At 36.8% G+C, this 25,653-nt stretch overlaps 1 protein-coding gene across 1 annotated transcript in view; it reads right to left on the bottom strand.

Annotated features, from left to right (window-relative positions):
- Positions 1–25,653, bottom strand: part of LOC111503773 (uncharacterized) — a 152,322-nt gene that overhangs the window by 126,050 nt on the left and 619 nt on the right. The window lies entirely within an intron of this gene.

Here is a 25,653-nt window from a genome sequence, read left to right as displayed (position 1 = left end):
ACCGTGTATATGTGATGTTTTTTTTTTCCATTTTTGGTAACCAGTTGTTGTCCACCTTTGCAATTGGCTGCACCGCGCTGATGAGGCCAATAGCCAGAAACACGTGTCCGCGGTTTGCCTCCATATTTCTTGAGTGTCATGTCCACGAATTTCCTCCTTTTGATTTATATCATACACACTCAATAATATCTATATATCTGTATCTATATCCTGGTCCCGGAAGTCACGCAGGTAGCTATAGCTGCCTACGTGGTGATGTTAGATGATGCCTGGGAATGCTGGGTCTTCTAATTGAAACCACAAATGTGCGGTTGGCTCCTGTTGGTGACACCGTGTATATGTGATGTTTTTTTTTCCATTTTTGGTAACCAGTTGTTGTCCACCTTTGCAATTGGCTGCACCGCGCTGATGAGGCCAATAGCCAGAAACACGTGTCCGCGGTTTGCCTCCATATTTCTTGAGTGTCATGTCCACGAATTTCCTCCTTTTGATTTATATCATACACACTCAATAATATCTATATATCTGTATCTATATCCTGGACCCGGAAGTCACGCAGGTAGCTATAGCTGCCTACGTGGTGATGTTAGATGATGCCTGGGAATGCTGGGTCTTCTAATTGAAACCACAAATGTGCGGTTGGCTCCTGTTGGTGACACCGTGTATATGTGATGTTTTTTTTTTTCCATTTTTGGTAACCAGTTGTTGTCCACCTTTGCAATTGGCTGCACCGCGCTGATGAGGCCAATAGCCAGAAACACGTGTCCGCGGTTTGCCTCCATATTTCTTGAGTGTCATGTCCACGAATTTCCTCCTTTTGATTTATATCATACACACTCAATAATATCTATATATCTGTATCTATATCCTGGACCCGGAAGTCACGCAGGTAGCTATAGCTGCCTACGTGGTGATGTTAGATGATGCCTGGGAATGCTGGGTCTTCTAATTGAAACCACAAATGTGCGGTTGGCTCCTGTTGGTGACACCGTGTATATGTGATGTTTTTTTTTCCATTTTTGGTAACCAGTTGTTGTCCACCTTTGCAATTGGCTGCACCGCGCTGATGAGGCCAATAGCCAGAAACACGTGTCCGCGGTTTGCCTCCATATTTCTTGAGTGTCATGTCCACGAATTTCCTCCTTTTGATTTATATCATACACACTCAATAATATCTATATATCTGTATCTATATCCTGGACCCGGAAGTCACGCAGGTAGCTATAGCTGCCTACGTGGTGATGTTAGATGATGCCTGGGAATGCTGGGTCTTCTAATTGAAACCACAAATGTGCGGTTGGCTCCTGTTGGTGACACCGTGTATATGTGATGTTTTTTTTTTCCATTTTTGGTAACCAGTTGTTGTCCACCTTTGCAATTGGCTGCACCGCGCTGATGAGGCCAATAGCCAGAAACACGTGTCCGCGGTTTGCCTCCATATTTCTTGAGTGTCATGTCCACGAATTTCCTCCTTTTGATTTATATCATACACACTCAATAATATCTATATATCTGTATCTATATCCTGGTCCCGGAAGTCACGCAGGTAGCTATAGCTGCCTACGTGGTGATGTTAGATGATGCCTGGGAATGCTGGGTCTTCTAATTGAAACCACAAATGTGCGGTTGGCTCCTGTTGGTGACACCGTGTATATGTGATGTTTTTTTTTCCATTTTTGGTAACCAGTTGTTGTCCACCTTTGCAATTGGCTGCACCGCGCTGATGAGGCCAATAGCCAGAAACACGTGTCCGCGGTTTGCCTCCATATTTTTTGAGTGTCATGTCCACGAATTTCCTCCTTTTGATTTATATCATACACACTCAATAATATCTATATATCTGTATCTATATCCTGGACCCGGAAGTCACGCAGGTAGCTATAGCTGCCTACGTGGTGATGTTAGATGATGCCTGGGAATGCTGGGTCTTCTAATTGAAACCACAAATGTGCGGTTGGCTCCTGTTGGTGACACCGTGTATATGTGATGTTTTTTTTTTTCCATTTTTGGTAACCAGTTGTTGTCCACCTTTGCAATTGGCTGCACCGCGCTGATGAGGCCAATAGCCAGAAACACGTGTCCGCGGTTTGCCTCCATATTTCTTGAGTGTCATGTCCACGAATTTCCTCCTTTTGATTTATATCATACACACTCAATAATATCTATATATCTGTATCTATATCCTGGACCCGGAAGTCACGCAGGTAGCTATAGCTGCCTACGTGGTGATGTTAGATGATGCCTGGGAATGCTGGGTCTTCTAATTGAAACCACAAATGTGCGGTTGGCTCCTGTTGGTGACACCGTGTATATGTGATGTTTTTTTTTTTCCATTTTTGGTAACCAGTTGTTGTCCACCTTTGCAATTGGCTGCACCGCGCTGATGAGGCCAATAGCCAGAAACACGTGTCCGCGGTTTGCCTCCATATTTCTTGAGTGTCATGTCCACGAATTTCCTCCTTTTGATTTATATCATACACACTCAATAATATCTATATATCTGTATCTATATCCTGGACCCGGAAGTCACGCAGGTAGCTATAGCTGCCTACGTGGTGATGTTAGATGATGCCTGGGAATGCTGGGTCTTCTAATTGAAACCACAAATGTGCGGTTGGCTCCTGTTGGTGACACCGTGTATATGTGATGTTTTTTTTTTCCATTTTTGGTAACCAGTTGTTGTCCACCTTTGCAATTGGCTGCACCGCGCTGATGAGGCCAATAGCCAGAAACACGTGTCCGCGGTTTGCCTCCATATTTCTTGAGTGTCATGTCCACGAATTTCCTCCTTTTGATTTATATCATACACACTCAATAATATCTATATATCTGTATCTATATCCTGGACCCGGAAGTCACGCAGGTAGCTATAGCTGCCTACGTGGTGATGTTAGATGATGCCTGGGAATGCTGGGTCTTCTAATTGAAACCACAAATGTGCGGTTGGCTCCTTTTGGTGACACCGTGTATATGTGATGTTTTTTTTCCATTTTTGGTAACCAGTTGTTGTCCACCTTTGCAATTGGCTGCACCGCGCTGATGAGGCCAATAGCCAGAAACACGTGTCCGCGGTTTGCCTCCATATTTCTTGAGTGTCATGTCCACGAATTTTCTCCTTTTGATTTATATCATACACACTCAATAATATCTATATCTCTGTATCTATATCCTGGACCCGGAAGTCACGCAGGTAGCAATAGCTGCCTACGTGGTGATGTTAGATGATGCCTGGGAATGCTGGGTCTTCTAATTGAAACCACAAATGTGCGGTTGGCTCCTGTTGGTGACACCGTGTATATGTGATGTTTTTTTTTTCCATTTTTGGTAACCAGTTGTTGTCCACCTTTGCAATTGGCTGCACCGCGCTGATGAGGCCAATAGCCAGAAACACGTGTCCGCGGTTTGCCTCCATATTTCTTGAGTGTCATGTCCACGAATTTCCTCCTTTTGATTTATATCATACACACTCAATAATATCTATATCTCTGTATCTATATCCTGGACCCGGAAGTCACGCAGGTAGCTATAGCTGCCTACGTGGTGATGTTAGATGATGCCTGGGAATGCTGGGTCTTCTAATTGAAACCACAAATGTGCGGTTGGTTCCTGTTGGTGACACCGTGTATATGTGATGTTTTTTTTTTCCATTTTTGGTAACCAGTTGTTGTCCACCTTTGCAATTGGCTGCACCGCGCTGATGAGGCCAATAGCCAGAAACACGTGTCCGCGGTTTGCCTCCATATTTCTTGAGTGTCATGTCCACGAATTTCCTCCTTTTGATTTATATCATACACACTCAATAATATCTATATCTCTGTATCTATATCCTGGACCCGGAAGTCACGCAGGTAGCTATAGCTGCCTACGTGGTGATGTTAGATGATGCCTGGGAATGCTGGGTCTTCTAATTGAAACCACAAATGTGCGGTTGGCTCCTGTTGGTGACACCGTGTATATGTGATGTTTTTTTTTCCATTTTTGGTAACCAGTTGTTGTCCACCTTTGCAATTGGCTGATGAGGCCAATAGCCAGAAACACGTGTCCGCGGTTTGCCTCCATATTTCTTGAGTGTCATGTCCACGAATTTCCTCCTTTTGATTTATATATATATATATATATATATATATATATATATATATATATATATATATATATATATATATATATATATCAATATTAAATTCTACAAAAAGGATTTGAAGCTTTATATCTTCTATTAATTATCTGCGAGCGCTTTCGACAGTTGGTACTACTGTCATCTTCTGGCACTTCTCAAACTTTGACGAGTACCAGAAGATGAAAAAAGAAAAAGAATCAGTATCTACGCTTAGTAAAATTACAGATACCAGATAATTGGTGTTTTATTCCTGTTAAATACATTTCTCGAGCTACCTGTTGTTGCGGTGGGATTATCCTTAGTACTAGGACGTTTGAAGTGGACAGGAGAGTTAAAGTTGATTGCTTTGTGGCATTCAGGCAGTACCATTCCAGGACAATTCCTCAGGTAAGCATTTATTTTTTGTCTGATCTATTTTTGGCCAAATTAATTTCTCTTTGAGAAATAAATGCGAATTCGAGAGAATTTGTTTTTATGGCCTGATTTGTTTCCTAGTATTTGACTGATTCAATTATATCCTTAGATTTAGATTTATCTTATCAAGAATACTCAATCAGTCTACTCTATCTGAATCAACTTCATCTTATAAGGTCAACCAGATATCATTGTTTCTGTCTATATGCACTTTTGCTTTGTTATTTCTCTGGCATTTTTTGTTGAAACATTAGTAATGATAAGAATGAGAACAATCGTCACTCGAAGTCACACGAATTATCTATGTTGTTTTTTTTTTAAGGACAGGCGCTCTCCGATCGGTGCCTGTGCAAAAGTAGCGATTCACTCCAGATTTGAATCGCTGAAGATCGAATCCATTTGGGAAAACGTTCTCAGGAAGTGTATTCCACATAAACGCAGTTCTCCAGAAGAAAGAGTTCCTGAACAATGAAGTTCGAGGTGAACTAAGTTGAACATCTGCTACAGTCCGTCGCGTCCGTTCGCGTCCCCAATCAGGCGGATGGTCCTTTTCTGGATGGAATCCAGCAACTTCAGGGTATGTTTGGGGGAGAGCTCCATATATGAGAACAATACTTCAAAGAAGGTCTGATCTGAGCTTTATAAAGCATCAAAAGTTGCTGAGGTGTGTACAGTTTTCTGATTCGGAACAGTGTTCCACGCTTTTGAGAAGCAGCGTTTGCAATTCCAGCGACATGATTGTACCAAGACATATTGGTGTCCATTTTAACCCCCAACAAACTCTGCTTTCGAAGCAAAATTTGTTGGGGGTTAAAGAGAGCTGACATTATTATATCCGATTCGGAGACATTTGTCTTCTTGGAGAAAACCGATGCCTGGATTTTTGTGGCATTGAATTGATCCTGGTTACTTTCACCCCCATTTGAAATCACTTCTAGATCCTCATCAAGATGTGCAACCTCCTGCTGCCAGTGAAGATATACCTCCGTAGCCGATGTCCTGGAATCCAAATGGAATGACGAGACAAGTGTGCTGTCGTCAGCAAAGCAATATATTGGATTCTTGGTTTTTTGGTCCAATATGTCGTTGATATACAATAAAAAGAGAGTTGGAGACAATATGGATCCCTGGGGATCTCCAGCGTGGATGGTGAAAGTATTCGAGAGTTATCTATCGATGGTCACTTGCAGGAAACGTTTTTTCAGGAAGCTGAAGAACCATACACAACAACAACACAACAAGTCATAACATCGAAGTTTGGCAAGCAAACCCTCATACCACACACGGTCAAAGGCCTTAGAAATATCAAGCGCAACAGCTCTTGATTCTCCATGTTTCTCGATTGCGCTATTTCAAATATGGGTGACATATGATAGAAGGTCGCCTGTTGATCTCTGTTTCCGAAAATCATATTGAAATAGGCTGAAGGAAAAACCCCTATCTTACTAGACAGGTTAATAAGTCTGCAAAATACTGGTGATAGTTCATTTGCGCACTTTTTGAGTACGATGACGGGCACTTCATCAGGACCAGACGCCTTGTTGATATTGAGCTGTTACAAAATTCGCCTGACTAAAAGCTGTCGAAAAGGAATTTTCGCCATTGTGGATTCTAGTGTGGGAATAGTGGGTGGTGCGTTTTCCAGAATATCGACTGTGAAGTGGGACGCAAATTGTTCAGTTAGTAGATTTGCTCTTTCTATGGCTGTTGTTGCAATGAACCATCCGCTTTTGTTAGTGCTGGAATATTGGATTTATAAAGTTCTGATCAATAGCTTTGGCTACCGACCAGAAGGATCTAGACCCGTTGGGATTAGCAAGCAGTTTATCCCTAATTCTTCGATTGTGAAGTTCTTTGCTTCCATTCATCCAAAGTTTGCAGCTGTTGCGAGCAATAATAAACCTAGTTCGGTTTGCGGCACTGGGATTTTTGCGCCACTGCCGGTAGGCGAGATTTTTGGAAGCGACAGCTTGCTCACAATTTTTGTTGAGCCAAGGTTTGCCGTTAAAAGGTCGTTTCATTGAAAAAGAAATATATGCATCAATGAATGATAAAATTACTTCCATGACTTCAGAAGCACAAGTTGATGGATCTTTAGAGCTGAAACAAACATGTATCCAGTGGAAATTTTGTAAATGATCTTGAAGATCCTCCCATTCAGCTGATCTGTAATGCCATATATAACATATATTCATCTGTAGAATAAAAACAGTGATTCAAAAAAAATTACTTCAGTTTTTGCTTGAAACAGTAGAAACTGAGTTGTTTCATATGTCATGGTAATTCAATATAGAATTTCAAATTCAATTAATTTTTCTGTGAGGTGCTTGGTCTCATTCTCTCATTTCTTATCAGATTTCCTGTTCTCGTTGGATATTCATGTTGTCGCGATTGTAAAATGTAATTTGATCTATTTTCATGAATTTCAATCTATGTTTTGTATTTAAAACCTGAAGGAAGCGGCATAATTTGAAGATAATTAAAAAGTGGGCGAAAATGATCTTTAAAGTTGGCATTGGATAACAAACGTATAACTCTTTCCTGCAATACAATTTTTTTTGGATTGACTAGAATCCCCTCACTATACTATTCCGTATACCATGTGACTATGCTGGAAGAATCCGAAATAAGAAGATTTGACCGCTCTGATACCGGCGAATTCCTTTAGTCTACGAACCATAAATATTACACTTGATAATTTCTTGGCCAGTTTGTCAACATGACATGATCAGTTCAATTTGTCGTCTATATGGATCCCAAGTAGCTCAACACATTTACCTGAGGTTAAATTTGTATTTGTGGAAATTACAAGATTTTGATTTTTACCCTCGTTGAGAAGTCTATTTGGAACAAACTAATTACTTGCAGGCTTAATGGTGGCGTTAGCAGAAACAGTCAAATTATTCACATTACTGTGAAACTCCTCAGAGTTTCTATCGATCAGTATACGAGTATACCACGACACAGCAGAATAAATATTTATTCAGATATGGAGCTACAAAAATACATGACATTAAAACCTAATAACACAACACAACAAAAAAATATTTTTTGAATGTTTCCTACACTAAATTAGTCAATTTCTACTAATTTTGGGGTGATAAAAACGAAAATAACAATGGAAAATTTTTATTAGCTCTGGTTTTTGAGATACACAGTACTTAATCTTGAAGAGTAGTTATACTATACGTGAAAAGTGAAAGTACATAAAACAATATTGTTATGTTTCTTTTAGAATATTTTAAGTACAAAATTAATGAAAAAAAACATTATTCTTAGTGTTTCGACAAATAAAAGAAGTTTGTACCACCAAATTTCAATTAAGTCCATCCGATTCATTGTAAGATCGCTGTCGTTTAGCTTGTCTTTTATAAAACACTTCTGGAGCATCCCTACACACAGACCAGCAGTAGTCTGCAAGCATTGCTTCATTCCAACGGCCCTGATATCTCTGTTCCATTAGGGCAATGTCTTGATGGAATCTTTCTCCATGTTCGTCACTCACAGCTCCACAGTTTTGTGGGAAGAAATTAAGATGAGAGTGAAGAAAATGAATTTTTAAGGACATGTTGCATCCAAGTTGGTGGTAAGCTTGAAGAAGCTCTTTAACCAATGCTGTGAAGTTATCATCTCTTCTCTAATTATAATTAGAGAAGTTATTGATATATTTCATGTCGAATGTTACAAGTTCGGACTCGTTTGAAAAATGTGTTGGAATGTATGAAATGCTGAAAATACGAAAAATAACCGAATCAAAATATTCGGGTGAGTAAGTTGAAATACAATTTTTTTTAGCAAAAATGAATAGCAATGAGAATACAAATTCTAAACAGATACGAACGCTCATTTGTGAAGCGAATAAATTATTTTGGCCTAAAATGAAAATAATGTTTTCTGTATTTTTGTTATTTGTATATATTTTACATTTCACTTTTTGACCCAATTATCAATTTATTTTCATTCTACGTACGAATTCTTTGTTTGCTTTACAACTCAGAGTTGTATTACTCATTCTTTCTGGCAAATTTTTTCTTGGGGTCCGGATGGAAAATTAATGGGATTGAAAGAGATTCGCCCACGAAAATTGTCATTGAATTGGAGTATTGTAGTGAAAACGCCGAAGAAGATTTAAAACATAAGCCCTCTTTGATTGTAAATAATAGGCACACCAAGAGAGTTGAGATAGAGGAATTAGGACCTCTCAAACTCAGAAATGGCAGATGAAATTACCAAGGGAGACTCAGAGACTATATTTGGGTACCTCGAAATACTACTAGATCTCAGACTGATTTGGCAAAATTCAGACAGAATAAGAAAGCCAAATACACATACCGAAAGACATGAGCATGATCCACAATGTTACTTTAGACTCTCGATTTTTTTGTGAAAATACTTCTTATTGAATTGAAGGGGTTATATTTTTAGGAGTGATTAATTTTTGGGAAAGAAAGTTTTTGGTTTTCTACTACTCCATCTTGATACAAAAAAAGGATGAGGGAATCTTCCAAAGAAAGGAAGGAAGTAATCAATTTGAAAATAAGTAACGTTATACATGGATGTGTAGATCATGCAAAGAAGTCACTTTCAGACACAAACTGAAAGAAAGTCCTCCTGAAACAGCTACTTTCATATAAACATTGAATTACACGAAAGAAAAAATTTCTTTCGAAACAAATACTTCTATATGAACACTGAATTATACAGAAGATACTTTTCTCTATTCAGTTTGTATATCAAACATTTGTTGAGGAATAAAAATCAGATATCATTCACATGAGTTCTACTTTGAATGAATGGTAATAAATTGTACTCACATAGAACACTGTCACCCTAACTGGTATACACCTGTGTTTTGCCTTAAAACACTTGCACTAAGGCTCTTCAGTACCAAATTGGATAACATTATAGAAAATACACACACTTCATTCATGAATTACGATTTTGAATGTCACGGAATAAGCTTGATCTGCTTATGTCATCGATGACATGGTAATGACATTCATTCACCTATTTGATTTAATCCCAGTCATTACGATGTCATCGATGACATAAGCAGATCAAGCTTATTCCGTGACATTCAAAATCGTAATTCATGAATGAAGTGTGTGTATTTTCTATAATGTTATCCAATTTGGTACTGAAGAGCCTTAGGGCAAGTGTTTTAAGGCGAAACACCGGTGTATACCAGTTAGGGTGACAGTGTTCCATGTGAGTACAATTTACGATTTTTATTGTCACGAAATAAGCTTGATCTGCTTATGTCATCGATGACATCGTAATTACATTCATTCACCTATTTGATTTAATCCCAGCCAGGAGGAATTTTATTTGAATTGAAGGGGTTATATTTCAGAAGGGATTAATTTTTGGGAAAGAAAGTTTTTAGCTTTCTACTACTCCATCTTGATACAAAAAAAAATAAAAAAAAAACAAGGATGAGGGAATCTTCCAAAGAAAGGAAGGTATTTTCTATAATGTTATCCAATTTGATACTGAAGAGCCTTAGGGCAAGTGTCTTGAGGCGAAACATCGATGTATACCAGTGACGATGACAGTGTTCCATGTAAGTGCAATTTGTTACCATTCATTTAAAGTAGAACTCATGTGAATGATATCTGATTTTTATTCCACAACGAATGTTTGAAATACAAACTGAGTAGAGAAAAATATTTCATGTATAATTCAGTGTTCATATAGAAGTATTTTTTTCGAAATAATTTTTTTTTCTTTCGTGTAATTCAATGTTTATACGAAAGTAGCTGTTTCAGGAGGACTTTCTTTCAGTTTGTGCTGAAAGTTACTTCTTTGCATGATCTGCACATCCATGTATAGAGTTACTTATTTTCAAATTGATTACTTCCTTCCTTTCTTTGGAAGATTCCCTCATCCTTTTTTTTTGTATCAAGATGGAGTAGTAGAAAGCCAAAAACATTATTTCCCACTTCTTATTGCGTCGGTAGTTGTTGACCGGACTATCAAGTGAGCCCTAAGGTCAGTAATTGAAACCTCAATAATTCAGCGAAACATTGGATCAAGAATTTCGTCGCAGTGGCGAATGAGAAATGGAGGGAGGTAGTCTGAAATTTATTATTTGATATCATTGCAGTTGTTGTAATTGGTTTTTAAAAAACGAAAATTGTCAACAAATATACCCTGAAACATAATGGAATCTGGACTGGATTTTTTATGTATTATCAGATCAGCTATCAGTTTATTATGTCAGTATTAAAAAATATAATGAATTTTATATGCTCAAACAAGTATGGGCACCTATATACTTCGACAGTGTCAGTTCAGAAATTTAGGTGAATTTTATTTTTCTCAAAAAATATTTATTCATTTATCAATTTATGATGCGTTCCCTCCAAAGTAGTCCCACTCAGATATATAATACACTTATGTCAGCGTTTTTTCCAATCCTCGAAACAGTTCTGATATGCACTTTTTGATTTGTCCTTGAGCTCTCTCAGCGATTCCTTTCTTATCTCCTCAATTGTCGCCAAACACCGTCCTTTCATGAGTCTTTTCAATTTGAGGACAAGAAAAAGTCACAGGTGGGCAAATCTGGTGTATATGGTGACTGCAGCCTGACTACGGTGTTGTTTTTGGCCAAAAAGTTACGAACAAGCAATGACGAGTGAGCAGGTGGTGATGCAAAAGCCATGAATTTTTTCCACAATACCGGACGTTTTCTTCGTATTGCTTTAAGCAAGCGGTGCGTAAATTCAAGACAATACTACTGCGCTACGGTAATCGAATAAAACAGTGAGCAACCTTGACATTTCATCAAACTTGACGTGCTTTTTTTGGTCTTGGCTCTTCCGTTGTGACGATTGGGCTTTGGTTTCGATGTCAAAATTCAAAATTAAAAATTTGCAATACAAACAGGTAAATACTCATAAAAGATGTCATTACCTTATACCCGTGATTCGTCACCAGTTATGACCTTTTTGAGTAAATCTGGATGGCCATTGACGTCACTCAACAATTCCTGAGCGAAACTCATTCGACGGTATTTTTGGTCAAAATTCAGCAATTTTGGAACGAACTCCGCTGACAAACGCTTCATGCTCAAAATCTCAGAATAAATTGCCGACATCCTTAGCAACTTCTCTGATAGTGACAACATTTTCATCGGCTGTTGAAGTGCTGCGCCGTCCAGGGCAAGCATCTCCTCGACCTTGTGTGGGAAGTTTATAGCAGTTGAAACTATTTTTCTGACTCAGAGTGCAATCACCGTATGCCACTGTCAACATTTCAAGTATGTTTGATCACTTGATTCCATTTTTTACACAAAATCTGATGCAAATTCTTTGAATCAATTTTTGATAGCAGAACATTACCGAACACGCAAAACACACCTTTTTATGCCTCTTACCAACAAACTATACATGCCAAAGAGCTAAAACCGTGAACATATGTTCGAAATGGGTATACCAACATAAGAATATCAAAAATTTGCTTATCGAATGTACGTAACCTGGGGGATGTACCTGGGAATGTACGTATACAATTTTGACGTAAATTGGTTTGGAAATAAACTTCCCAATCTCAAATAATTAACCTAACAGTTCAGTGAATCACTTCATTTAGTGATATGTTTTGCAAATTTTCTGTCCTTCCGAAAAAAATAACTTTCTGAACATAAAAATTTCAAGGCAAGGATGGATTTCTGGAGGAGTAATAAGGATGATTACCCCCCCCCCCCCCACCGACGTCAACAAATGAAAAGTACAACGGGAACCTTTGGCGTCGAATAAACTCAAAAGAAGCACTATTCTCGAACACCAGAACTGCAATACTCTTTTCGACGCACATTCCACCATTCGTATCTCTAAAGCTTTGAAGAGTACAAAACCCGGACTGGTAGGCCGTGATCGAATGAAACCTAAAGTACGAAACGTTACGTCTGCTACTGTGTCAGACACCATCAGTGTCTGCGTTGCCTGTGACGACGAAGGTAATCGCCATAATCGGCCTACCGAGAGGACTACAATGTGGAGGATGAATGTGAGTCCACTGGTTCAATAATAGATCGACCAACACCCATCCGTCGCAACGCAATATCTGCCAAAAACATCGCCGCTGTCTGTGAGGGTGTGCAGGAGGATCTGAGGCAGTCGATATCGCGTCGCTCACAAGAACTCGGCCTTTCGCAGACCACAAATTGGCGAGTTTTGCGCAGTGACTTGGGAAGCAGTTGGTAACTGACCCTAAATTTCATCGAAAAATCATCTTTAGCGATCAGGCCCATTTCTAGTTGAATAGGTACTTGATCAAACAAAATTGTACTCCACATGAGATCCAAAAGCGTCCAATGTATTCTGAAAAATTCACTGTTTGTATTGGCATCACTGGCTAACAACGTCTTGAAGAACGTACATTTATTCAAAATAAAAATAATGCTCACAAGTTTATTATACCATAATCCCAATTCAACATTGTTGTTGAAAGTGAAATAATTTCTACAAAAATTGAATTTTCTATCCACCAAGATATCCCCTTGAAACATATCACCATTAAGGTTATAAAGCTTTCACAATCTGTCACCGAATGAAACTTTATGAATAACCAGATTCTCGATTCGCTTCAATTTCTGTTTTGGAGGGCAAAAATTGATGAGCCAATCATACTTTATTTCTCAAACTCTGCAACTCTGCAGTGACATCAAGCATCAATACGTTATATTTTCAGGAAACAGAATTCTTCATGAAATTTTCATCGACATTGGAAGGCCATTCATTCAGAAACGCTCGATATTGTAATACGTATCAGAGAATGACTCTGGTGCGACACGTGTTGTAATCTACAGGACGATCCTCAAAGATAATGAAATATGGAACACAACTGTGTTATAGATCTGGTTGAAACTTATTTATCATTTTTCAGTAATGGCATTTTCATGTAGATGATACATTTTTTTTCAATGAATTCATGCTGATCCAAGAGTTGTTTTCAGCCATCGATTTGAAAAAAGGCGTGCTTTCATTCTCTATTAGAATAAATTTTTGGGAAACGAAGTCATCGTTGAAATTATTGGTCCGTATTCAAAATACATACTTTAATTTGGCATTTCTATTCGGAAGTTTACAAAATCGTGACACGTGTTTCGCAATATGATAGCATTTTTGTACACTGTTTGTACACCTTTCCATGTCCCCCCCTCGGGGTTGAGAGCCCTAAGATAGAATCTTCCCTACACGGTTACTGTGTGCAGAAGCTGGGATCTCGTCCATCCACCCCCACACATTCCTGAGTGGACCTCAACCTCAAGCTGAATGGCACTTCAGCAAGATTGACACCTGACCTCCTGCGGTCGAAAGCCAGCCTTTAGTTGCTTTCATTCTCGTGACGTATCACAAATCGCAAAAGTACAGATTGAAGAAAATAGAAATATTTATAATTTTTTTGAGTTTGAGGCTAAATAGTCAGAAACACGTGTCTGCGGTTTGCCCGCTTTTCTATGAGTGCTTGTCCAATAATTCCTTTTCATCGATAATACCATGTCACTCAATACCCATCATTCTTGTTCAATTTATCTTGGACCCGGATGTCACGCAGGTTGCTATAACTGCACCCGTGACGAAGTTGGGAGTTAGTCCTTGTAATCACAAGGCCTTCCAACGATGACACGAAACCGCAGTTGGCCCTTAATGGTGAATTCGCTTGTTTGTTTTCGACCCTTTTTCGCAACCAAGTGTTGCCCTTTACACTTGGCTGTACCGTAACTACTAACGATGAAAATAAGTTATTGGACGAGCACTCATAGGGAAGAGGGCAAACTGCAGACTGCAGTAAGTTACTGACGAAGGCTAAGTAGCCAGTATATATATATATATATATATATATATATATATATATATATATATATATATATATATATATATATATATATATATATATATATAGTTGAAGGACAGTCTCTGCTGACTAGTTAAGAACAAAACTTGGAAAATATATTTGGGTGATCAGCAGAACGAAAGTATACTCTTATAACACAAGTTATTCCAATATGTCGATAAAAACTTATTATCATCTTCAAGGAAAAGTGTTAGTGAGAATGACCATGTCGAAATTGAAATTATGGATTACCAGTAAGAGCCATGTGGTTGGAGAACAAAGAGTTCTTTGTTCTCGATGGGATTGAAAACACAAGAATAGGGGGTAAGTCTCAGTATGATGTGACCATTTCAGCAATTAATACTCTCAAGTCATTCTGTCTGTAAAACTTCAAGTTATCCATTAAAAAACTTCGTATTTCATCTTTCCTCGAATTTTTATTCGGTACTTTGATGAGCTGTCGCGAATGATAGGAAGCGTTGTCAAGATCTATTACACTATTCGCATCCAAATTTGGGATCAATGTGTTTTCAAAACATTCCTCAAAAATATTAGCTTCCATGTTCTTATGATAGTCAATATTGCAGTCCTCAATTTTTTTCACATAATTTCAAAGAATTCGGAACCCATCCTTTACTTTCCCGCAATGCACAATGATTAGTTGCGATCATTTGTTTGCAGGCTTGTTAGGCGGACACATTCTCGAATCATCAGTCCACCCTTTCGTAAGTGTGTCGTGAGTGTCATAGGTACCAAGTTACGTATAAATAGATTTGCCGTTGTTCTTGTCTATACTTAGTTATTTGTTCTAAGTATGTGTTGCGCAATTCCAATATTCTTCTGCTTTCCATAACTGCTTGACGTTTGTTCATTATTTAAAGTCTAAATCCTAGTTTCTTAATTTTGTAACAGTCGAATATTGCTTTTATCAATGATTTTATTAGATGATGTTGAGAAAGGAATTTCTGTAAAATCTGATGTTGCTTGTAATAATTTGTTTCCCTCGCAACTTGTAGATTCCTATAGATTCTTATATACATTGAACCATACTCTCTGTGTTTCAATATTCAAATGCATCCGAATCTTTTCCACTCGTATCTCTTTTTTGCATTGTTTACCATCGCTATTGGAATCACTACACAGGAAAAAGTCTGTGTTGTTATCAAACTCGTTATTACTATTAGTACTTGTCCAAGGACGCCACGTTTTAAACAGATAACAAAAATTTTAAATAATTATAACTGCACCTATATCGAATTTCAACACTCAAATCGCGATCAGTTCAGGAACTGATCGCTCTGAACTCTTATAACAATCCTCACATTCTAATCGTCACCGTAACATGACTTCAAATTTAATTTTATTATTCTTCAGCCAATCATAAAACTCGGTTAGTAGAAATCATCCAATACGAACCGCCAAGGCTACAGTCCACGTGGACTAGTTGGCAGCGGCTTTATTTCTCTGTATTGATTTTTTTGGCCTTTGAGATCGCTGACAGCTTTAACTATGCACAATACCGTTTACTTCGACTATACTTGTCGTGGTTTGCATTGTTTGTAACAAATTCATGCCAATTTTTCGTTTTAGTTTCTAGAACAACCCGCAGTATGAAGACTATTTGGTGAATTCTAAAACAACCACCAGTAATATTTCAAGAATCAAAATACTACCAGTTTCTACCATTCTTCTGCCGCCACTGCTCCTGTCGTATCTAATGAAATTACATTAAAAAATATCGGAATGTCGAAAGTAAAAGTAGAGTAGACTTTTTGCGGTTTGTATCGAAATCCATGTTTATCCGTGGGAAAGCTAGAGAAAAACACGCATATCTCGATACCTTTCCATAAATAGGATGGAACGTGCATAATGAGTCTAGCGATACGGTAGAGTAAGAATTGTTTATTTGATGATTGATTAATCAAGAAATTGGAAATGTTTTCGATGCAGTACAACATATGGGTAAACGTCACACTCGCTGAGTATGATAAAGAGTCGCCGACAAAAAGTAATTACAATCTGATGATGTTGAATACGTTTGTGAAATTGTTGACATTGATTTGATTTGTGGCAGTCATTTCAAGTGAAGTTTCGAATATAATTATTAAAAGTAAAACGAGTATATGAAAATATGAAGACATAGGTATAAGTTTAATTAATTTAAAGTAGGGTAGACTGGTTATGGTTGAAACAATTTAGCTTTCATCGTTTATAATTTTGTTGTTTATAAACAAAGTGACGATTATGATACGTGAAATTCAGATGTAATGTTTTAGCTACGATATGGCGGTATCATTATGGTTCCCGGGTTACTATTTTTAGAAATATATGAAATTTAATATATATATATATATATATATATATATATATATATATATATATATATATATATATATATATATATATATTTGTTCCGACCGTCCCAGTATCAGCGATTTGAGGTCAGTTAAAACACACACAAATAATAAAATAAATATTAATGAAACATGTTTTATTTGTCAATGATACTGATTTCACTGATAAATATGGCACCACGTGACAACATTAATCAGTCTTCAAGAATTTAATACATCTAAAACATTCTTCAGCATTTGACCAGTGGTGAACATTTGAAAAAATTACAAAAAACGATAATAATTCTAGAATAAACTAGGATAAAACATTTCTAAACACGAATAAACTTCGAAAATGAAGTAGATGAAAGATATTTTCAAAATCAAATAAACATTAGTAGATAATAAAATTAGCATTCTGAATAAACTAAAAGAAAACCTTTTTTAAATCAAATAAGCATTCAAAATAAACTAATGAAAACATTTTTTAAATCAAATAAACATTGAGAGTGCTAAGACGTACATTAAGAGTACATTACGTAGCTAAGACCACGTGAACTCGCTGTTAACACGAAGTACAGTTTTCTCCGGATCTGCTCGCTGAATATGGTGCTAAGCAAACAATACAGTAACATGCTTCCTCTTCTGATTCTCGCGCTTTCAAAATTTTGTAACAAAAACGAAGTTTGACTTGTATCTTGTTTGAAAAAGTTTCCAATTATCAATATAATTGTCTATTTCTTTAGTGGCTTCATTCCTATTGGCCACTACCGATGGAAAAAATCGAAAACAAATTCCAACACAACACACAACACAACAAAGCCGGAAAATGGTACAGGTCAGCTGTAACTGGTAAAGTGATAAACTACCAAATCGACTTCAGTAACACAGGCTGATTTGTATTCAGATATCGGGTTCTACGCGGGTAATTCCAGTATATTATATACCCAACTCGGGAAAAAGCTATTGAATATGAAGGAATTCTGTAATTATTGCAGCTAATATAAGAACATATGCTTTCACGGCCGGATTTACGATCGAAGAAAACAAATTCCGGGCTTGTCGGCCTTGGTTGGCTAGAAGTTGTAGCAACAAGCGTTTCGTCTGCTTCTGCGGCAGACATTTTCAGTGTTATAGGCCGAAATCTCAGCAACAATCGACTGATGAGATCCATGTTCACCCCTATTCATAATTTTGAAGGGTGGTAAGGATACTAGTGCCCTTTCCTGCTCAGTCCGCACTTGTAATAAGTTGTTCTGATTGGACTTTGTTGTTGGCAAGTATGCTGCTGGTGGTTTGTAGATCGGACTTGTCTATCTGTGGCCTTCTTGAGTTCTATATAGCACTTTCTGTTGACTCGTATACCTTTTTTTCTATTGAAATTTTCGGAATGCGTTGCATGTAAATCAACAGAACTTGGTATCCAGATTAAATATTTCAAATGCTCTGTTGCGAATATGACACAACCGAATTGAAATATAGTCCATTTCACAGAAATTCACAATATTTCTGGATCTATTATACAATTTAAGAAAGGGTTGATCTGTGGGGTAGGCAGTTAATAGGGAGTTGACACATTTATTTGTAACCAATATTTCCTATGAACAACTCGTAAACTTCAAGAATTACAATTACGTGCATATAAATCAACTTAATAACAACAATTCATAAAAAATAACTCCAGAAATATAATATCTCATACAGCAAGCGCCAAACGTGATGGCGATCCCACCCCCATGCGCACAAACTCATTTTTAATGTAACCCCCACTATAGCTCGTGCAAGACATACAAATAATCTGTACAGAGACGTATTATTACTTGTCCTCCAATGCTGTTGGCGTTTGGCATTGTCTGAATAATTTGTGTTGATTCTGAAAAAATACCATCACCTAACAAACAACCAGTCATCAAGAGTCAGACACGTGAAATAATTTTCAAAGGGTTCAATTATAAGAATAAGAACCATTGAAAGGGTGATTAAAGAAGGGGAGCAATTAATTTCTGCAAATTACGGAGAAGTGAATTTTTCCACCCCAAGAAAGAAGCGGCCAAGAAGAGCACCAGTAACTGATTTACCCAAGTATGAGTATTCCAATATTAGACGGATTATTTACTACTCTCATAAGATGGAAGAGTTCCAACACAAAATCAATGATGTTTTGTAATTATGACTTCCATAACAACTCTTCGTAGAATTTTGAAGAAAATATGTTTCAAATGGAGAAGGACTGAAAATAGTAAGAAAATGACAATGGAGCAAATGGACATTGGAGCATTGAGGATCGAGGATGTACGTCGTAGCCAACAGCGACTAATTGTGTTTCTTGATGAAACATACCATAGTATACCATAGTGGACTCACATCTTCCAAGAACTGGACGGATGAATCAACCAAAGGGTTATTCAAAAATATTGCGAACGGACCAAGACTCATTATTGTCCATGCAGGAGGTGACATGGGCTTTATACCTAATTGTCAGGTTATATTTAAATCAGGCACAACATCCGGGGATTATCATTCAGAAAAGAAATCTGAAAATTATGGTAAATGGTTACAAGATAAGTTAATCCCAAATTACCTGTGAATTCGGTAGTCGTGAGCAAACCAGAATATTCAAATTGATCCAGCCTCCAACACAAATTCTAAGAAGACTGACATGGTGAACTGGCTGCCCGAAAAAACCATTATGTTCACCCCTAACATGCTCAAACCCAAATTATACGAGTTGATCAAGGTAATTTGATGAGGTTCTACTTGAACACGGGCACAACGTTTGGCGACTTCCACCGTACCATCCGGATTTGAATCCCATTGAACTCATTTGGGCTACTGTGAAGTTGGAAGATGTGAGAAAACTGGCGGAGCACGAGTTTGATATAATCACTTGCGAGGTATGGCAAAAGCGTTACCGACATGTAGTAGGTATAGAGCGGACATATTGGGAACATGAAACATTCGCAGACGTTCAAACAGAGGTAAATCCAGTGATTATAAATTCAAATGACGATAGCAGCACAAACACAAGCAGCAGGGAAGATGAAGAAAATTTGTATTGAGTTAGTGACTGAAGTTTATTTTTGAATAAGTGTATCATAATATACCATTTTAATGAACCTATAATACTAATTGAAATATGAAAATAAATTACAAAGAAGTCTTGTTCCATTTGCTACCCTAATTAAAACTAATTAGAGGTTCGACACTGGCCGGCAAGGGGTTTATCGTAATCCAATAGTAATTTAGTTGGGATAGTCTATACCTGTGCGATCGCTCGCCATCAGCTGTGGAGTGTACTGTAATTAGTTGCGAACAGGTATAAAAAATATCACATATCTCCTTTATCCATTCGGGATACCTCATTTCCTTTGTCACCTACTCTCCAACCCAAAATTGACAAATACAAGATGTTATAAATTTATATCATACATGTTATTAAAAATAAAAATTGACCAGCCATATTCTTCTATTAGTAGCACCAGTATCCCTAAAACACCGTTTCTTTTTCTATTCAAAAATTCTCGTAACGTAGAAAATTAATAAAACTCCTTGCTACTAAATCCTTTCAACGAATTTCCTGTTCAAAGACTAGCCAGACTTCAAAATGAAATTAGAGAAATTATAATTTACCTGCCGCTGCGGTTTTAATCAAACTTTGTTTTAAAAAAACCTACAGCCTTTGTCGCGCCGTCAAAGGGACAAGCCCTTCTTCATTTTGCGTAGTTGGCGCTTGAGACATTTTCAAATTGAACTTCTTGATGACTTTAATGGCGTTATAAGTTGTACCGATTTCCTACGAGAGATTTTTGTCTTTTGTATTCCACATTGAGGAATATATAAAACATTTTGTTGATATATTTTTGTTTAAACAATATGGTCCATTAAGTTTGTAACAAACAGAATTTTTGTAATTGCTCAATCGAGTTGTTATACTGAAACGGTATTCAATTGAAATTCACCTGAAGCTAGCCCCTAAGCATGAACCATCAAATAAATTGAGTATTTGGACCACATAACATTGAAAGAACGTCACAACGTATTGTTCTAACATGAGTACAGTGACGTTTTTCAATGACTGAATAAAAAATTTCATAGCAAATGGTTAGAACCCTTTACCGATGCCAGATATCCTCCTCGTTTTGCAGACCTTACACTACAGACTTTTTTCTCATGCACATCATCATATGTATATAATGTATATTTCTTGAAATGCCATAAAATATCATTGCAACACAGAGAAAGTTGATGGTTACCTAAAAAATATAATACTGAGAGCTTCAATTTGGGAAACATTGTGCCGATATGATTGGGATGTGACTACTTTGGTTAGGTAATGATTTAGAATACTAATGAAATATATCGTAGGGAGAGTAATCCATATTTTCCGTGTTAAAATAACGGTTTGGTGTTGGGAAAAAACTCCAGTAATATTCATTACTACACCAAAGGTTCCAAACAGTGCATCACAAGTAACATGTATGCTGTTCAACTTGAAGTCATTCTAAGAGCATCTAATATGGTTACTTTTTGCGGTATTGAAACATCGATTGAACAAATATTAAAAAAAATACATTTATTGCAATCTTAATGATCCTCACTGTATACTTTCAAACACAACTGTTTCATAAATAATTTATTATTTTCTTCGTCTACATTCAGCCAAAGTTTTATTTGTTATCAATATCAAAACAACTGCAACTCGTCATTTCTCCGTTGTCTATTATTTATTGTCTGCTAGTATGAAACCTTGACATTAATAAAATAGGGAAATATAATAAGCAAATATTTTTCATATTTTTCCTGAGTAATTACATCTTTATTTTTTTAACGACATCAAAGGAGTTGAGTGAATATAAATTGATAAAGTTATACCAATATCGAGAGTGCTTGGAAATTCCTAAACGTAAATTGATTCTCAAGTGTTCTGAAAAAAAACCAGTATCGATATATACAAAGAAATGCTTTCAAACCGATTAGACGAATTCAATTAACTTGAAGGACACTACTCATCTTTCCAATATAAACAAATAAAGAAAGCATTTCTTAATATATTAATTGAGAAGAAAGTAATTAGTATTGCATTTCCTCTAAACAACGCGCATAGTAAATGTTTCACAGTTTCCAGAGGAAAGGGATGGATATGTTTCAATCGAGGATTATTTTTTGAGGAAATTATAATAATAGCGACTTCGGATCAGAGATACAGTTTTCAGTCCTTTGCATTTCGTTGAAGATTCTCTTAAGTATGGATGACAAATTAGGTATATATTCTTTCGGTCAAGACAAAACCTTCGACAGTTCTTCGAGTCATTAAAATAGGGGTTGTCATTGACCATGCAATGAAACGAAAACAAAGGAATAAAAAATTCGCATCTTCTTCTCACCGAAAGGAAAAAAATGTGGTTATGATTAATGGATAATCAATAGATTTTTTTTCAACGTTTCATCTTCTCTATTCTTAACAAGTCGATATCGATGTCTCGATGTCTTTCTTGCTTTCTTTATCTCCCTCACTATCTCGCTCTCTCCCTCATTCTTCATTTATTTTACTCTCGGAAACTTTTTCCATCGGTCCTGATGTTTCTTAAAATATTGGTTCGCTGTAATTTTTGACGACAACAAAAAGTTTTATACCGCAACAAAGATATAAACTTACTTGTGTAAGTAGCTCATTTCTTCCAAATCTCTGAAAAACATCGTGGCTTCATGAGCTTCATGCTATTGCAAGTATGGTCAAAAAAATATGTCATGCAATCTTTTCTGTAAGCCCCCTTTCATTCTTACGATTTTATATTTTGGAGTCGTCATAGCTTAGGTTAGTTTAGGTTATATCCAAAATGAGTGGGTCTTTTCGACCCTCCACCGCAACCCGTAAGGGTTTATTGTGGCTCACACATATTTACACTCGACCAAACAAACGCAGCTTTGAATTAAAGGGGTTATATTTCAGGAGTGATTAATTTTTGGGAAAGTTTTTGGCCTTCTACTACTCCATCGATGTATACCAGTGGATATGACAGTGTTCCATGTAAGTGCAATTTGTTACCATTCATTTAAAGTAGAACTCATGTGAATGATATCTCATTTTTAATCCACAACGAATGTTTGAAATACAAACTGAGTAGAGATAAGTATCTTCTGTATAATTAAGTGTTCATATAGAAGTATTTGTTTCGAAAGATTTTTTTTCTATCGTGTAATTCAATGTTTATATGAAAGTAGCTGTTTCAGGAGGACTTTCTTTCAGTTTGTGTCTGAAAGTTACTTCTTTGCATGATCTGCACATCCATGTATAGAGTTACTTATTTTCAAATTGATTACTTCCTTTCTATCTTTGGAAGATTCCCTCATCCTTGTTTTTTTTTGTATCAAGATGAAGTAGTAGAAAGCCAAAAACTTTCTGCAAAAACTACTGCAGTCCAACAACTGTCTGGTATCAAGATTCGAAGGGTAAATAAACGCCTTGGAATGAATCAATCCTGTAAGATTCTGTCAGGAGTCCATAAATCTTCTTGCCATCCAGGTGTTCAATGTTTGTTTGGCAAAGCCTAAAGTGATGCCAATGACAGGTTCTAGTCCAATGAAGCTGCTTGCAGCACCCTCCTTTACAAGGGAGTCAGCAGCCCTATTGCCTCTATGGCCAGTATGGCCAGGAATCCAGACCAGAGACAATCTGTTAAGTCTTCCTATTTATGAGAATCGTTTTTGGCAATTTGACAGTCCGAGAATATTTTTATCGACTAGTGTATAAAATACAGTCGCATAGGTTCCTAGGCAGGTTGTCCTGGATCTGCGACTGAAAACACCATCCCTCTGTGAACCAACAACATCTGCTCTTAAAATGTCCTTCTCCAGGAGGATCCAGCCGTCTCTACTCAGGAACAGTACTTTATAAGGCAGTTCATAGCTTACTCAAGTATGAATATTTTAATTTTTTTCAAAATTTTTAAAAATGTCTAGTTTTTCCCAGCAATTTGTATCTTGGTAATGAACATCAAATGATCAAATAGAATTGAATTCATTTCCTTTTCTGAATTTGTTTTCCAATGTGGACATTGGTAGTTAGTGTATTACATCTTCATTCGATAAGTTGGTGAAATTTTCTTTTATGATTTTCAAATTTTTAGTTAGTGTTCACCTAAACTAAAGTAAAATTATTAGTTTCACCTAAACACAGATGAAATCATTAGTCATTACCTAGATAGAAGGTAATGTAGATTGAAGTTATTATTATATAAAGCACAAATTGGGGAAAATTTAGTCAGTATGAAAACGCTTGAGAAAGCTATTATTGTATATCAAAACACATGTTGCGGTTTTCAAAAATCTAACAATAAAGAGTTATCACTTAAATGAACAGTATGAAATTCCTTCACAATGTAGCAGATCTTCACACGGTTTCGGGCTAATGAGCCCGAATCCGGTCTGCAAGTGTGCCGTTCCAAAATTCAACGTCGACTCTATAAGTTATATTGCCAATTGCTATGCAGGAAATTTTCTGTGAAGATTGCTGCACTGACGCCTGTCGGATATAATCCAACGCCCTTCGTGGTATTAGCCAGGGAAATAGTTGTTTTCTGATAGGCGTCAGTTCATTCAACCTACTGTGTAGGTATATGCGAGACGGCCTTGAACATTTGAAATTCGTTTCTTTAGATTTGGTTACTGCCAGTCTTCAAGCATAGCCCACTGACTAATAAGAAAGATAATCATTAAACATTTTATAATGCAGAGAGCACCATTTTCAAAACTTTCTTCCAAAACTCGACAATTAAACTTCAAGAGATATGTACTCCTAGAAAGAAATAAAAAATACAAGGTAAATATTTGAAAGGTCTTTTTGCAAGGCAACAGGCCTTGATTACATATGCAAAAAAATATCATTTCAGAACTTTTTTTTGTTTCTAATGAATGCTGTAATCCATCTCAAATCCATGGCAAGCATATATACGAGGATATACAAAAGATAGGAAAAGCCAACGTAAAGAAATTTTAGATTTGATCATTTGAGAGTTCCGATCTGACACCTGTCGCAAGTAAACCCACAGATATCTATCTTGACAACTAAGAGAACTCGAATACATTATAATTTTTTCATTTTCAGCTTAAGAGGATCAATTTGAATTCAAATTAATGCGGTTTTTGTTTCTCTGGCCAGTGTGGCACCTAAAGGTATAATATAAGTTTGATTTGATTCAATAAATTTTTCCCTACTGAATAAGGATGACGTAGGTACTTATTCGTCTATTCTGAATGGCCATTTTTTTAAGATTGTTGCAGCTGAGGTTTCTAATCGTACTTCTTCAATATCATTAGTCATGTCACCATTTATATGTCACTAATTAAATGTATTAAAAATAAGCGAAAGTACTGCTATTGTGGCTTCAAATGTTACTTTATCTCTTGAAACCTGTTGACAAAATCAGCCAATTTTTGTGAAATATTGTCTTATGTCGAAATTGTATTTTTCCAACATGTGAATAGAACGCATTTTTCGTTACAAGTGAAATTTTGAGTTTAATGAATTTGGCCTAAAACATTACTTAATACACTCATGTAAGATCCACCTCAATCCTTCGAAATAGTTTCTCTACATTTTGGTGGTCACTACGCTCTCATCCAGTCTATTTTCAGGCTCTTGTGAGAACTTGAAAAATTCTCTTAACTTTGTTGTACAACTCCTTATATGCAGCCTAGAAAAAGTCGACAACATATTAGAAGATTTAATACATGCAGTCAGGCCGCCTTGAAATAAATCGAATTCTAGACACAACGCTGATTGGGTCGGATCTTTCCTGCACTGATGAGAGGTAATACCTCGAAACCGGGCTGCAGGTGATCTATTCGAATAATTTCAGCAAGGTCCTTCTGCTGGGTGAACGAGAAATATCAGTAAAACTAACCTCTATGCGGTATCTTGCATAAATGTCTCTCGGGTATAATCTAATA

Source organism: Leptinotarsa decemlineata, unplaced genomic scaffold, assembly GCF_025532065.1.
Source record: "Leptinotarsa decemlineata unplaced genomic scaffold, Ldec_3_MD MMD2_tig00003335_RagTag_RagTag, whole genome shotgun sequence".
In the NCBI taxonomy this organism is placed as follows: domain Eukaryota; kingdom Metazoa; phylum Arthropoda; class Insecta; order Coleoptera; family Chrysomelidae; genus Leptinotarsa; species Leptinotarsa decemlineata.
The sequence above is the reverse complement of the archived record's forward strand: the minus strand, read 5'-3'. Positions and strand labels throughout refer to the sequence as shown.